This window comes from Pseudopodoces humilis, chromosome 15 (assembly GCF_049639895.1).
Source record: "Pseudopodoces humilis isolate 2021_Gansu_Grassland_sample_001 chromosome 15, ASM4963989v1, whole genome shotgun sequence".
NCBI classification, from domain to species: domain Eukaryota; kingdom Metazoa; phylum Chordata; class Aves; order Passeriformes; family Paridae; genus Pseudopodoces; species Pseudopodoces humilis.
Window position 1 is genome coordinate 4,569,089 of NC_142214.1, and position 15,442 is coordinate 4,584,530.

Here is a 15,442-nt window from a genome sequence, read left to right on the forward strand (position 1 = left end):
ATTATTATAATTATTACTATTATTGTATTAACTAAAGGCTGACTTGAATCTTACAAACAGCTTCTGTCAGAAAAAGAAAACAAGTTTTAAATGTTGACTTTTAATTCTACCCTGTTTATTAAGGGCTGCTGGTTCTGTTCTGCTAATATCTTGTAAGTAAACAAATGAGAAAATTCACTGGGATAGAGATGATAAAGATGATGAACCACTGAAATTTGGTTCCACACTGGGCACAAAAGGGAGAAAAAGATGTCAATTAATGCATTACTAAAAGAGAAACACTACTAGAAGTAATAATAAGGGTTCTCTATTATTTATGGTTGATTTTAGAAGAGAGAGAGTTCATGTTTATCCCACAGCAGTCGACACGAGCACTGAAGGAAGGGAAAAAGCCCTTTAACCAAGCAGGAATTTCAGTCGTGAGCTGTTAAAGGAAGTTGAGCTGAATATTGAGGAAAATTCAAAAAGATAAAAACAGCTTCAATTTGGTAGTTCTTCACTGGTTCTGCAGTTTGGCAGCTGTCAACATCTCAAAATATCATCTCACCCAAACTGTTGAAAGAAAGAAACCCTTTGATTTTTCCCTTGAGACTCCCAAGCTGAAAATGGACTCTTTGTAGTCTCAGCCTCATTTCAGACAGTTTTTTTTTTAAAAAACATTCTTCCTGGCAGAAACAACTAATTCATAAATAGACTCTCTGTTAATTAAATAAGTTTTATCGTTTTAACTTGCCTTTTAAAATGAAAAAGAAAGTAAATCTCTAACATTTCCTGCTTTATTATGAATCTTAAGGGACTAAGCATCACATTTCTTGCATCATTAATAATGCAAATTAGCTTTTGTTTGCATCTCCTATATGTTTATAGTTAGAAGTAAATATTTAATGCACAGATCTAGGAAATCAAATCACTGCTAGTGGAAATTTTCCCTTAGAGTTATTGAAAGGTAATGTAAGAAAGATGGGAGGCACTGTGGTTTCTGTTTATTTAACCTTTCTTGCTCTTGCTTTCCTTTCAGTAGAACTCTTTGTGACTTGTCATTAAACACTTCTCTATTCCTGCAGTATCTGTTTTTATTATCTTTACAGGAGCCACAGAATTCAGCTTTTAATACCATTTAAAGGAGAGGTTAAACACATCTGTAGCCTACTTAGGGCTATAAGGATTGTAGTTTTGGTCCTGATTATTGGCAGGAAAACCAGGTGATTATTTCTAATAATATCTAAAAACTTGTTGACTTTGTAGTAGTTTTTCTTTGTTTACTTAATGAAGCAATGGCCAAATCAGATTAAACTTTGCCCAGGGCCTCTACATCATGAACAGAAATGCCTTGGGAGGGTAAAACACTCTGAGCTGTTTATTTGTTAGCACAGGACAGACTGAATTTAATGTATATATCCCAAACTGGGCTTTCCTCCCTTTTTTAAAATTGTATTCTTGCAAATATTGTACCACCCTCTGTATGAAGTGGCTGTAGGAATGAGATTATTGCAGACAAATTACAGCTGTTTCCCCACCACATCTGGGCTTTCTGCAGTGACTCTTCTCATGTGTGTGGTGGATAAGAAAAAATAATAAGTATCCTGTTATTTTGGGCGTGAAATCTGATAGTGAAAAACACACCAGGGAGAATTCTTCGGTGATAAAAATTTAAATAGGCCCATTTATCAATATGACAGAGATTTGACCTGAAAGTTAAAGTGTTTGGAAGTTAAGTGGGGTTGTGTAAAGAAAGTTGAGGCTGCGCTACAGATAGAGCGTGGGGTTTGTAAGTTATTAAATCAAAATAAAAGGTATTGACAAAACAATAAATTGCCTGGATCACGCCATCTAATAGGTTCTGGGAGCACTAAATACATTTTCCACGCTGAAGATGTGTGAAGCCTTTCCCTTTCTCATACTTTTGTTCTTCTCCTTGAAAACATTTGTGGTTGGTTTTATAACAGACTTGGCACCAAACTGGGCCTGGGGATGCTTTGCCAGGGAACTGGCTCGGAGCAGTGGTGGGAAGCAGGAGCAGGGGCATTGCTCTGTTACCAGCAGGATTATTGGGTTTTGCGGATGGGGTACAGATCACTCTCTGGGGGATTAAAATAATAATAATAGCAAACCTAATATCTTTACTGGGAGAGGAATTTTACTGATGTCTTCTGGGGAGAGAGCGCTGCAGCTCTCTTTGCTCTCCTCAGCACCGTTTCCATGCTGGAGATCTGTGGGATTCAGAGGGGGAGCAGCATCTGGCAGTCCCCTCCAGCAGGGATGCTTTGGGGAGCATTAATGCCACTTCCTCAAACCTTTCCCAGTGACCATCACCTTCCTGGGAAAGGGGCTGAGTGTGCTTATGGAGAGGAAGGAAAATACCCAAGGGACACGCTGGGATGGAAAGGTTGGCAGTGGGTGGTGGGGCAGCTCTTCACTCCCAGAGTCATCAGCTGGGCCCTGCTTTTCCCATCTCCACAGGATTGGGGGTGAGTACCCCCTACCTCCAGCTTCCCTGCCGAGGAGGGAATGAGGCTGGCTCTGTTTGTCTTGAAAATGACACAGATTTGAGACTATTTCCCCTCCTGCAGATTCCTCCGTTGAGAGGAGCATGGAAGACATTACTATTTATAGTGCACAGTACGTGTGCCCAGCGGGACGTCCCCGAGCAAACATCTACCAGTTTGGAGGTGGGATGATTTCCAGCTCCGTGGCCCCGAGATGCCCTGTCCTCTCTCCCAGGGAGGTGGGAAATCACACAGGGGGCACCACCCATCTCCCCTCATCCCTGCCTTTCTCTCTCTTCTTTTGACATGAGATGCTCACCCCCTGCCGCAGAACTGAGCCTGAGCCTTGGAGGCAAAGCAAGTTTTCAGCACAAATAATGCAAGTTTTAAGGGAGGGAAAGGACCCCAAAAAAATGAAGGTGTAAGGGGGCTGCAGGGCATCTGCAGAGCCTGTTTTGGGTATGGGCAGCTTGTGTGTGTGCAGGAAATGAAGATGGGAACATGGTTTAACTAAAAGGGTTTGGAAGTTTCGAGGGGACGAGGAGCAGCAGTGGGACCTGGGGTCTGTCACTCCCCCTCCCTGCCTGACCACCTGGGTGTTCCTGTATGGGTTTGGGATATCAGAACCTCTTCATCTAAGCTTAATCTTGATATGGAAAAGATAGCTGACAATGGCAATAAAAATAACAGTGAGCAGTTGGAAAGGCCCAGCTCAAATCGTGCTCTGTCAACAGCTTTGCAATCTGTATAAATATGAGAGGAAAGACAAACAGCTGTGATTTCTCTTTAAGAATGTGAGTATCCATTGTCACAGATTTAAATTAGGATGTTTTACTTGTACTGTATGTAAATTCCTCCTTGGCAAATAACCCATGTCCACTAATGTATGTGTATTTTGGGTCTGTATAGTTTGGGTCTCTGTGAAATACAATGAAATTTGATAGCACACAGAAATACTTGCATGCAATGTCAAATTTTTTGTGTGTGCTTCTCACATATCCATAAATGAGTTTACACATTTCTAATTACTCATTCAAAAAGAGACTTTACAGCACTTTTAAAAGAGAGCCAATTTTTTCCCTACTGTGTTCTGTTTTTACAGCTTGTGGAAAGCTTATTTAACGAAAGTTTAAGTAATCAGCGAAAGTCATTTCTGAGCAAAGACTGACAGATATGAAGCCTCTTTTCACACTTCATAAGAGGTGGAGAGGGTAGCCATAAAATTTACAGCTGAATAGTACTCTGTTCAGCCTAAGTTATAGAATTATTAGTGTTCCAGGCATGTGAGAGGTTTTTAGGGACATGAGCTAGTATTTAAAGTGATTCTTTATGTTTTGTGTAGCTGAGCTCTGAGTGCCGTACTAATAACAACCCACCCTTCCAAAGGCAGCGACCTGCACGTCCCGTGGGGCTGATGTTGTGCTAAAAATATGTGTTTGCAGCTAACTGAGCTTCATGATATATTAATAAAACCCCAGCAACGTGTTCCCTTTGCAGAGACTCACCTCTGGCTATGAAAGTATGAATTCCCAGGATATGGAAATCACACGGGGTGTGTGGGTGAGGAAGGAGTGGGGAGGGAGGTGGCACTGTCAGCATCTCTGTCCCAGCCCCTGCAGCACAGGGACAAGGTTTTGCTGTAGGAGAGACCTGGATACTGAGTGGTGGACAGTCAGTGACTTCTGCAGTTCATGAGCAATTGTGTTTAAAAAGGTGGAATAAAAGAGGAAGAGCTGGGCTGTGTTATTAGACTGAGAAATGGGAAATCTCCATTCCAGATGATAAAAATGAGCATGGCTTTTGGAGGTATTTGTAGGCATTTGAGTATGAATTGTTCTAAATATCATGAGGTGGCCACATGTTGAAATCATGGGTATTACATACACGTATTTATCATTAAGTCAGAGAATGGTTTGGGGTGGAAGGAACCCCTAAATTCCATCCAGTCCAACCCGCCTGTCATGAGCAAGGACGTCTTCAGAGCAGGTTGCTTACAGCCCTGTCCAAGATAACCTTGAATATTCCCAGGAATGGGGCACTTTCCACCTCTCTGAGCATCCTGTGCCAGCGTTCTGCCACCTTGGTAAAAAAATTTCTCCTTATGACAACATTAAGCAAACAAAAGAAATTACTAAAGGAGCTTCAATATTATGCTTGTTTTTCCATCCTTTCGACCTGTTGGGTTTTTGTTGGTTATTCTGTTATGTTTTAGCTGTACCTGCTCACCCAGGCACGAACAACAGAATATCTTTCGTAGTTCTTTAAAACAAATTGTATGAGATGGAATCAAGTGTCACTGCAGTCAACTTCGAGGTTGGCCAAGAACTGTATTGGGGAGGCATCTTCCATCCTCACTGCTCAGCCCTGAAGAACAGAGACACAAGGAGGTGACCCAGTGTGCAGCTGCCATCAGTACATGGTTTAAATACACATAGTGTAAAGTTTATATTTTTAAAATTCAGTTTTATGTGAGCCAAATACGAGCAGCCTCATAAAGCTCACTCTCGCACCAGATTAAAGAGGTGTCTTGGTAGCATTTATTGGTGGTTCATAAATCATGGTGGCACTTTGTTACTGTCCACAAGCTGGTTTTACTGTTAAAGGTTTCAGTCATGAAGATGTACAGTATTATTCCAGGTGCAGTTGTAGTCCTACAGAAATTATGCTGAGGTCCTTCTGGAGGCCAGAAATTTGTGGAAAAGCTGTGTGTATGATGTTAGAAAACTGAGGCGTGGGGTACCTTTAGTTGCTGTGTTAAGAACTTGAACTAAATACATGGAATATTGTCCTGTGTCTTTATGCAATTCAGGAAAGTCACTCATCATGCCAGTGTGCAAATTCCCAGGGTTTCCCTCCAACATCTCCTTCATCTCAATTCAAGGTTTTCTGGGCGCTGAACACTTTGATTTCAGGTAAAAACCTCAATTCCAGGGGCAGTGCCAGGATTTGTCAGACCCTACAGGTTTCCAGTTCAGGTTGTTAACACCAACAATTCCCAACCCTATTCCCTTGACTCCAAACTGTATTCGGGAGGCGTTTGGTGCTCCTGCATTCAAACAGTTAATTTTCACTATGTTCTGTTAAAGAAAAGGAAAACTGTCACCCTGTCATTTTAGAGTCTGACACTAAGCTTGTCAAAAGAGACAGCTGTTAAACTGAATTACTGTTGACACGCAGAGAAACGGCCCTTGCCAGATGTAAAGGACATCTGCGGCAATGAAGTGGTACAGGGTGGCTTTTAAAATGTGGTCATACTGGTATTTGAATAGAGCTCTATGGCATTAAAACGTGGCCTTGACTCAGACAGTTTAAGGCAACGAAGCAGAGCCAATGCCAAGCACAAAGAAGTGCTGATCTGTTGCTGTATCCATAACTTAGGCATGAATATGAAAACAGTGCAGTGTCAAAGCTATTAAGCTCTTATCGTGTATCCAGGAGGATGTGGGTTTAAAACACAGTAGGAAATATTTTGTATTTCTGGCTCCTTGGCTGTGCGGGTAGCTGAAGTGGAAATTCATAAGGTGGATTATGCGGGGAGTGAATGGAAATAAGTCGTCTTGTCTTCAGCTAACAACTGCTCAGACAAGAATTGCAAAGGGCATTAGGCTTAGGAAGTGGGGCTGGATGTGCCTTGCCGGCGTTCCTGATAACGCTCTCGGGATGTGGAGCACGTGGTGGGTGCTGGGGAGGTTCCCCTCTGCAGAGGGGAACAAATAAAAGCAAAAATCACTGAACAGAGAGACCTGTAAAATTCTCCTTGTGTATCTTAATGTGCTTTTCCTAAAAAAAAAAATAATCAGGATACCAAATTAATATTGAAAAAATGTATGGTTATTATGAATATTTTAGAACTTAGTAATTGAACCAATGGTAGGGAATTCTGCACATTATATAAGAGTGCAAGTCTTTGATTTGCATGTCTTTAGTGTAGGAATAAAGCTGTTTGGGGAAAAAAAAACTATCAGTTAAGCAATTTTGCTAAATGTATGAAAAATGAAATGTTATGAGATGAAGCATGTATTCATTACGAAATTAAATTGATGTTTGAAGCTAAAAAAAAAAATATTCAGGCCAAACATCATTTTGAATACGTTAGCAGATCATATCTTGATTTGGTTGTGTGTTTAGTGATTGCAGAAACCAAAGAGTTTCCATCTGGAGGGAAGAAGGCAAATGGTATTTTGAAATGAAATTTCAGGTAAACATTTCATTCAGGTAAACAGCACCAGCAACAACAGTTTGCTCTAGACAGGAAAAATGATGGGAGAGGTGGGGCTAAGAGGGATTTTCTTCTCCAAAAGAGGAAATGTTGCTTTCCAGGCACTTGTATGCTGAAATGCTGATGTCAGGTGAGGTGGACTCATTCCTCTGCAGGGTGGTGGAAAGAGCAGAGTTGGTTTTGGTCTTGGGATGATCTGGGCTGGTGCCCTGCGTTGCTCTGAGGGCATCCTTTTCCCATGGAGAACATCCCATTCCCATGGACAACATCCCATTTTTATGGAGAACATCCCATTCCCATGGAGAACATCCCTTTCCCATGGAGAACATTCCATTTTTATGGAGAACATCCCATTCCCATGGACAACATCCCATTCCCATGGACAACGTCCCATTCCCACAGAGAACATCCCATTCCCATGGAGAACATCTCATTCCCACAGAGAACATCCCATTCCCATGGAGAACATCTCATTCCTATGGACAACATCCCATTTTTATGGAAAACATCCCATTCCCATGGACAACATCCCATTCCCATGGACAACGTCCCATTCCCACAGAGAACATCCCATTCCCACTGAGAACATCCCATTCCCACTGAGAACGTCCCTTTCCCACTGAGAACGTCCCATTCCCACAGAGAACACCTCATTCCCACGGAGAACATCCCATTCCCATGGAGAACATTCAGCATCCCATGCCACCACTGCCACCACCAGGAGGTGTGAGATCCGTGCTCGTGGTCCAGCTGGGAGCCTTCCAGATGGCCAGAGACACGAGTTTAGTGTGAGTTATGGAGGGGCTCTGGGCAGGGCTGCTGCCAAAGCTGACCCGAGGCCACCAGCACGAGTGGCCAGCGGTGCTCCCACAGCTCCATATGGCTGTGGTTGGCTGGGTCACAGCAGGAGAGGGTGTAACGAGTCCAAATATCCGTGATTTAACACGGCCCATCCTGAAATCTCATTTATCAGCATCTGGCAGAGCTCTGCCGTGTACTCAGAAGTGTCAGGGTTTAACCTCTGTGGCACAGGCAGCAGGCACAGTGTTTGAGCAACCTCCAGGAGTCAGGGCATCCCTCTCTGTCCCTGCTGGGAGGCTTTGGAGAGGAGCAGTCAGGACAGACGTGCTCCCCTGGGATAAGAGAGCACAGATGTTTTGGGGTTCAGGATGTCGGGAGAGCTGGTTCCTCAAGAATAACTCTGATGAATAAATTTTGAATGTATTCTAGTCTGTGGGATGCAAGGGAGCAGGTGGCTGCCCAGCAGGACCATCCCTGGGAGCCTCTGGAGCTTCCAGCCTGGTGGAGTAAGGGCAAGACAGATTTAGGAGGAAATTCCTTTACAAAACCCTGGCACAGGCTGCCCAGGGAGGTGGTGGATGCCCCATCCCTGGAAACATTCAAGATCAGGTTGCACAGGGCCGTGCTAGGACAGGGATAATCCTCACCCTGCCTAAGACAGGAGTTACATGGGCAAAACCTCCCGTTCATCTCCAGAAGGAGGTTTTATTCTGCAATAAAAAGGGCTGAAATCTTCAACCCCCTTTGCACTGCTCAGTGCTGCAGGTTTTAGCCAAAGAAGACTCACCTGTTTCCACAGTCTGAACTTTGCTGTAATGATTAACTTTTTACAAACAAGCACAAAGTGGAACATTTAAATAAACAGGAACAAGCTTATTAATAGACGGCAGGTTTTTATTTGATAGCTCTTATAATGTCACCGTTAGTTTATTAAAGCTTACCATGAAAAATCTCTTTCTCCTAATCTAAGCTCTTTCATAGAGCTTCCCACTTTGATTGACACCAAAATAAAATAACTAACCTATAAATTATAATGTACAGTTTAAATGATGGATAAATGCATTATTTGTAAGGCATTGCAAGGATCAACATATGCAATTTCTAGAAGATAAAAAATATTTTATGAAGATAATAATAGGGCAGAACTCAGCTCTTTTTGTGAACATTCTCACTGCATACTGGTATTAGGTGATCCTTAAGGTCCCCTCCAACCCAAACTATTGCATGATTCTATGTTACTTTTAGAAATCAAACAGATCTGGGGAAAAAAAAGCCTGATGTTAACAACCATTTCAACCTCAGCATCATCTGTCCCAGGTCAAAAATCTTAGAATCACAAAATGTAATTTTATTATTTAATATTTATTTATTTATTATCTATTAATATTATTCATTAATATTATTTATTTGTTATTTATTTATTATTACATTAATTTTTTTTTAATCCCTTTGGGTTAAAAGGGACCTCAAAGATCACCTCACTCCAACCCTCCTGCTGGGGACAGAGGCCTTCCACCAGATCAGGTTGTTCCAAACCTAATCCCAATGGGGTTTGGACACTTCCAGGGATGGAGCAGCCACAATTTCTCTGGGCAGCCCGTGCCAGTGCTCCTTCTCAGAAACACCCCCAACCTCGTGAGTTCCCAGTAAGTAACTTTCTGTCGTTGAAGTCACCCCCAAATCCATGTCTGTAAATTCCTACTCACCTGTCTGCTGATGTTGGAAAGGTGCCTTTCTTTCCCATCTTTTTCCTGCCAAGGAGTGAAACTCCCTGAGTTCCCTGTGCTCCCTGGGAGAGGCTCCGTGCCTGGACAGGGCGAGTGGGGCTGGGTTATTCCAGCTGGAGATCTGTCCCCCAGCTGGAGTCTCCCCTGCAGTGTTGCAGGCATGGGAACGAAGTCATTTACCAGCAGAAAATAATACACAAAGGCTCCTTATAATCCGCCTGCTTGTTGGGAAAACAGGGATCTCCAGGGAGGGAAGGACTCCTTGCTCCTTTTTACACACCCTATTTTAAATTGAGGTTTTTAGTTCAGCTTTTATGTAGCCTGATAACTGTTCCTTACTGAAAGGAGAACCTTGGATAAATGGAATTTGCTCTGTCAGGGCTCTGCCTTGCTCAGTGAGGCAACCTCAGAGTGCTGGTGCTTGGTGAATACCATTAATGGGTTTGAATTTGACTCTGCAAGTCCCAGCATGGAAAATGTGGCTCTTGTCCCCAGAGTTTTGCAGCTTAAAATGAGTTAATAGCACATCTCAGGCTAGATCTGAGTGCAGATTATAAATGACTAATTTACTTCTCAAATTTAGCATTTCCCCTGCTCAGATTATGATTTCTATGAATAATTTCCGGTATAAAGGTATTTTTTCTCTCTCTTTCTTTGCGGTGTGAATTGAAGAAATATTTGAAAACTGAGGTGCTTGTTACCCTTCTGTGCTTGGGTGTTCATGGAGTGTTTCAGGCCAACACCTAAAATTCAGTTTCCAAGGCTGAAACTGAAATTCCAGGTTTCCAGGAAGCAGCAAAAGGCAAATTTTGTAAAGACAAAATGAGACCAATGGAAAGAATTTTTCTCCCAGCACATTGGGAACCTTTCCCAACAATAAAAACCACCAAAACGACCACGATGTGTGTGGATGTTGTAGCTCTGTGTTCAGCCCAAATATGAGGCAGCATTTCCCCTGGATTTATGGAGTTTACCAGTGCAGGGAGTTTGGGATCTTCACAAACTATAACCCATCTTTTATTTGTGCCAAATCTTTTGTGATCCAGGTTCATTTGTGGTGGGAATGGGCTCAAGTAAGGTCATGAGGAATTATATTGTTTCTTTATTTCCCTTATGTGGAATTCTCAAAAGCCAGTTGCTGACTGGGTTGGTAAATCATATCCTGCATAAATATATTGATAAATATCAATGTATCTTCAGTTGGAAGAATCAGAGATGTCCCAAGGAGGAAAATTACTCTTTTTCCATCTTTGTTTGCATTGAAGAGGTTTCTGGTTTCAATGATTTTTCCTTAGAACATCTTTTTGGAAGCCCTGTGAGAAGCCAGGTAATTCCATTCTTATCCTTAGTCCTGCCCCATGTCCACATTTTTAAGATTAATGTCACAGGTACATACCAGTTCTTCCAAACATCACCTTTTTCTCTTTTTGACCTTAAATGTTAAGGTACTCTTTCTGCTTTATATATTCTTTTCAGAAATTCTGGTTTTTACTCAAAATGTACATGCAGCAAATAGAAGTTTTCTCTAAATCAAGTGGAAACTCGACTTTTTGCATATATTTTCTCATGTAATTAGCTATCAGGCTGGTAAAGGGAAACTGATTTTCAACAGAGGAACAGACTTTTCTTTATTTTTGATTTATCTGTAGGGATTTTTCATATTTTATAAAAGCTGTAGGTACAGGTAAAGATAAGGAAAGAGGAGGGCAGGTACTGGTGTGCTCACTGAGTAACTGATTTAGAGAAATGGGGGTCCCCTGGGCCTGACTTGCAACAAAATGACCAAAACACTTTGCCTTTTATTTATTTATCCAGCTACTTAACACCTCTTACTGTTTCTCTTAAATGAATTAATTTACCCTACAAAGCACTCCTTGCAATAATCAATGACTCATTACACTGAAATCCCGCAGGAAATACTAATTAAATGAAAAATGTGCAAGAGGAATGTGCAACTTTTGTATTTCTAACGACCCAGATATTCAGTGCTTGCTTTTATTTTTTTTCCTGAGTTCTCATAAGTTGAAGGAGAGGTTTTTGCCTTCAGCCACAGTGAGCTGAGGTGGCTTGGAGGGTGGTGATATTTCTCAGACATACCAAATCCAGTTCATTTATCATCAATATCCACAGGAAACAATAATCTGTTTATACACCACATTTCTCTGAGCTCTGCGAGGTTCTAGTTATGAATTCTTTCCAGCTGCTTTTCTCATTCCCACAGCAGAATTGCTTGGGAAGGGTTATCCCTTATCCATCACTTACTCCAACAATTATTGACTGATAGCCACTGGTAATTCCAACTCTCCAACAATCTTTGATAAAGATTTTGTGTTGTTATTGTGCTCTAAAATGTCTCCTCACCCATAAAGGCCTTGAACTCCAGGCTGGGTAGAGGACACAGCCACCTTTTTGGGATCTTTGTGCAGGAAGAGTTTAATAATACAGAAGATGAAGGTTTTGTAAGGGTAGAAATGCTAAAAATGAGAGTGGGTTCAAAACTCCTGCTTCCTGCCCCATGGCAGGATCTGTGCCCTGCTTCCTTTGGTGAAGGGATGTCTGGAGCAAACGAAGTTTCTTTTATCCTGGTCAATGATTTTTGGAGAAAGTATGTTAAGCCAAGCCATGAAATAAAGCAATCAGAGCAAGGTAAAGAAAAACCCCCCAAAACCACCACCAGCACCAAAAAAACCCCAACAAAGAAAAAATAAGAAGCAGTGGCCAAGCTCCTTTCCTTCAGATCCTTTACACTGCTGGTTTTGTAGGATACCAGCTTTCTGTTCTGGTTTCTTCCCCACCAAACCACCCCTCAGATTTGTTCCTCCCTCTAAATTTATTTACATTTTTTTGCAGATTTATGCTTTCTTGTCCATCAGTCTGTACCTGCATTCAGGTGCATTTAGGTACTGCTGCTCCCATTTAGTTTAGCAGGTGAGCCAGTCCTGGAAAAGGTCAAGCCACAAAAACCAGAAATAATGATTTTTCTTTTTAAGTAACATGGGAAAAGAGAGAGAAGAAGAGAGGAATTAATTCCCCACTCAGTTTTAAGGAAGCAAGAATACAAGTAATTTTTGCTCCCTGTGCTAATTGATACTCCCAAAGAGATGTGAAATGTAACAACAGAGAGGATAAATTACTTAAAGTGGAGGTGACCAAGAGGAATCTGGATGATCACCATACTGCCTCTACTTTTGGTTTTCAGGCAATAAATTGCATTAAAAATGCTGGCAATTATTGAAGATTTTGGTAAAACTTTGTTCCCCGCTGAAAGGAGTTGTGCTTCTGTAGAGATATGTTGTGCTGCAGGACAGGGAATGCAGGGCAGGAAGGGAAAATTAGGGAGAAGATTTCAGTCCCAAATGGATGAAACTTGAGATAGAAATGCCTGGTTTAGCCCTTAACTCTGGATTTTTAGAGAGAAAACAAATGGTGGTAGTTGTAGTAGTGCACTGGATTTATTTTTTCTGTAAATCAAGAGCTGGGTATTTTCCTTGCTCCTTTGTAATTTTATTGAAGAAAAATTATAGAAATCTTTTCAGTGCTTCTGGGGATTGATACAGGTTACATTCCTGCCTTTCAGTCTAGTTTCCTTCTCACCAGTCTTCAGAATCAGTGGGACTGATGGATTACATCATTTCAGGAATTAGGACCTAAATTCTGATATCTACAAAACATAAAAGAGCTTGAATTGTGTATATTTTGCCCTCAACCTGCAATATATTCCTTAAAGACAATAGAAAAAAAAATCAAATTAAATTGTCTCTATTTGGTAGTACTTTAATATCAGAGGAGATTTGCTTCCAGCTAAGAAAACATTTCTTACAGAACTAAAAATGCTTGATATGCTGCTGTATCGGATAAAGTTTGTTAGTGCACAGTGGCACAGTGTTGATAATTGAAGAACTCACAGGATTTTCAGCAGTAAAAGATCCCCAGTGAGTGCTAAGCTCAGTGGGAAAATGTGATGTATAAATCTGCAGTGAGAGCAGAGGAACAGGAGGGGAGCAGCTCTGCACTCAACCCTGGGAACCCCAAACCACCACCAAAAGGACGTTAAAAAGAAATAAAAGGGAAGAGATGATATCTTGGGGCATAAAAGCTGTTTTCAAAGAATTTTTTTGTTAAATATAATGTTGGACTAGAGCCCACGGAAATTCTCAACTCACTGGAGACTCCTGCTGTCGCTTGGCATGGTCTGGTCTAGTGGAGGAATCAGCCTCTATCCCTGCCTTGTCCTGGAATATCTAATTCCATGAGGAGAAGAGGTCACTGGAGATACTGAGAGAGATGGGGGAAGTCCAGGCACGACAACCATGCCAAAGCTGGTGGATAAATTGGTTTTGTGTGATGGGATGAGCAACATCAGCTCATGAAGGGCTGGCGGCTATGCTGAAGGTTTGTCACAACCTGAGCCACCAGCCCTGGATGATTTCAGCAGGAATGATGAAGGTGAGCCTGGAAAGAGCCAGAGAGGGAACAGCAAAGCCACCAGAGGAATGTGACAACAAACTCCAGAGAGCAAAGGCAGTGCCACGGAGGGGAGGCTGCTCGGGCACCTGTTGTGACAGCTGTGACTAAGCATACAATGACCAGATCAGGGTGAATAATGAGACAATCTGCTCATTTAAGAGTGGATATACAAACCCAGCAGGGACATGAAACTGTTTTGCTTTGTTTTACTGATAATGTGTTATTGGAGTCATGTCTCTGGCTGTGTCCTAGAGTGGGTTCAAAACAATTACTTACATAACACAGGATATATTTAAGTCAGGGAAAAGCAGGGAAGGAGAAATGTGTGTATCTCAATTTCTGGTTAAGAAGGAAAATGAAATTATGTTTTCCCGAATAGATTTATTGATTCCCATTTTTCCAGCACAGGGATCTCCGTCTCAAGGGCTGGATCTCCCTTGCAAGACTTGAACTGGAAAGTAATCAATGAATGAGACTAAGCCCTGTATCCACCCCTTCCCAGCTGCTGGTTCCTACCCTAATAACCACTAATTATTCTAATGGCAAACTCCTTAAAAATAACTCAAGGCATTCTCCAAAAGTTGGAGCCCATCTCTGGATGCCTCCAGCCTGGTCAATGGTGGCCAGGAAATATCTGGTGCAGACCCTGAAATGCTGTTCTCTTGTAGTGCTCTGCTTTAGGTGTGATCAGATGTCTTCTGGATCAACTTTGGGGTTGATTTTGAGCTGGCAAATGCACTTCTTTCACAAGATTTCAACCACAGGTGAAAGAAATTTGTGTTTGCTGCTCACAGAGCAGAGTAACTTGAAGGATGACAGGGAAAAAACAAAAGGAAAAATTAAACTCCCAAAGCCAAGAAATAGCAGAGTCCAGGGCAACTGCCCATGCTGCAAACCTGATTCACAAGTAATGGCATTCCATGAAAGAGTGACCACCCCTGCTTTAATTTCAAATGAAAACCATATTGAGAAACTTGGAATACAAAGACAAGATTTGTGGAATGTAAATACTTGGTGGGTGCAGCCAACCAGCACAAAATATCTTTGGAGGGAGCTGGAGCTCAGTCCCTGCTGGAGCTCCCTGTGCCCACAGATCATCGTGTACAGGGAGTAATTACAGCAGGGTTTGTCAACTAATTTGGTGGAGGGATGAATTCTTTATCTATTAATCAATGTAGGGAAGCATGAAGCACCTATAAACCATTCATCTCACTTTAGCTCCTTGTTTACCTTTAATTAGAGTTGTTCTGATTTGATTGGGAAAAATGGAGGTACCTTGGAATGGTGTCAGCTGGAGCATCTTGGACAGTACTTCCTGCTGTGGGATCCTCAGGGGAAATGGGTCGACTAGTTTGGGGTTTTATTTCCAAAATGAGCACCCATAAATTGCTCACAGCGTAAGACCCCTAAATCAGAGGTAAATAAAAGGATGGTTACAGTGCCAGCACCTCACCAATGAGAGGGAAGTTTGTAGCAGCGTGAATTAATTAATTTTTCATTTATACCTGCTGTGGGTCTCCCCTCTTTTCTCACTTTTCCCCTTCCTTTATTGTTATATTTATGTACAAGGAGGATATTTTTATTAGGAAAATTTAATTTCTTCACTTATTTTTTTATCTACAGTTGAAACAAAGTGAGACCAATGTTATTATTATTATTATTTTATTATTTTTTTCCCCTTTTAAAATTGTTTACCTTTTCTTCCCAGAATTTCCATGAGGATTATAGATAAGACTGTAACA

General features: G+C 41.6%; 1 protein-coding gene across 3 annotated transcripts in view; it reads left to right on the forward strand.

The window, feature by feature from the left end:
• Positions 1-15,442, forward strand: part of LOC148183054 (uncharacterized) — an 80,046-nt gene that overhangs the window by 61,178 nt on the left and 3,426 nt on the right. The window lies entirely within an intron of this gene.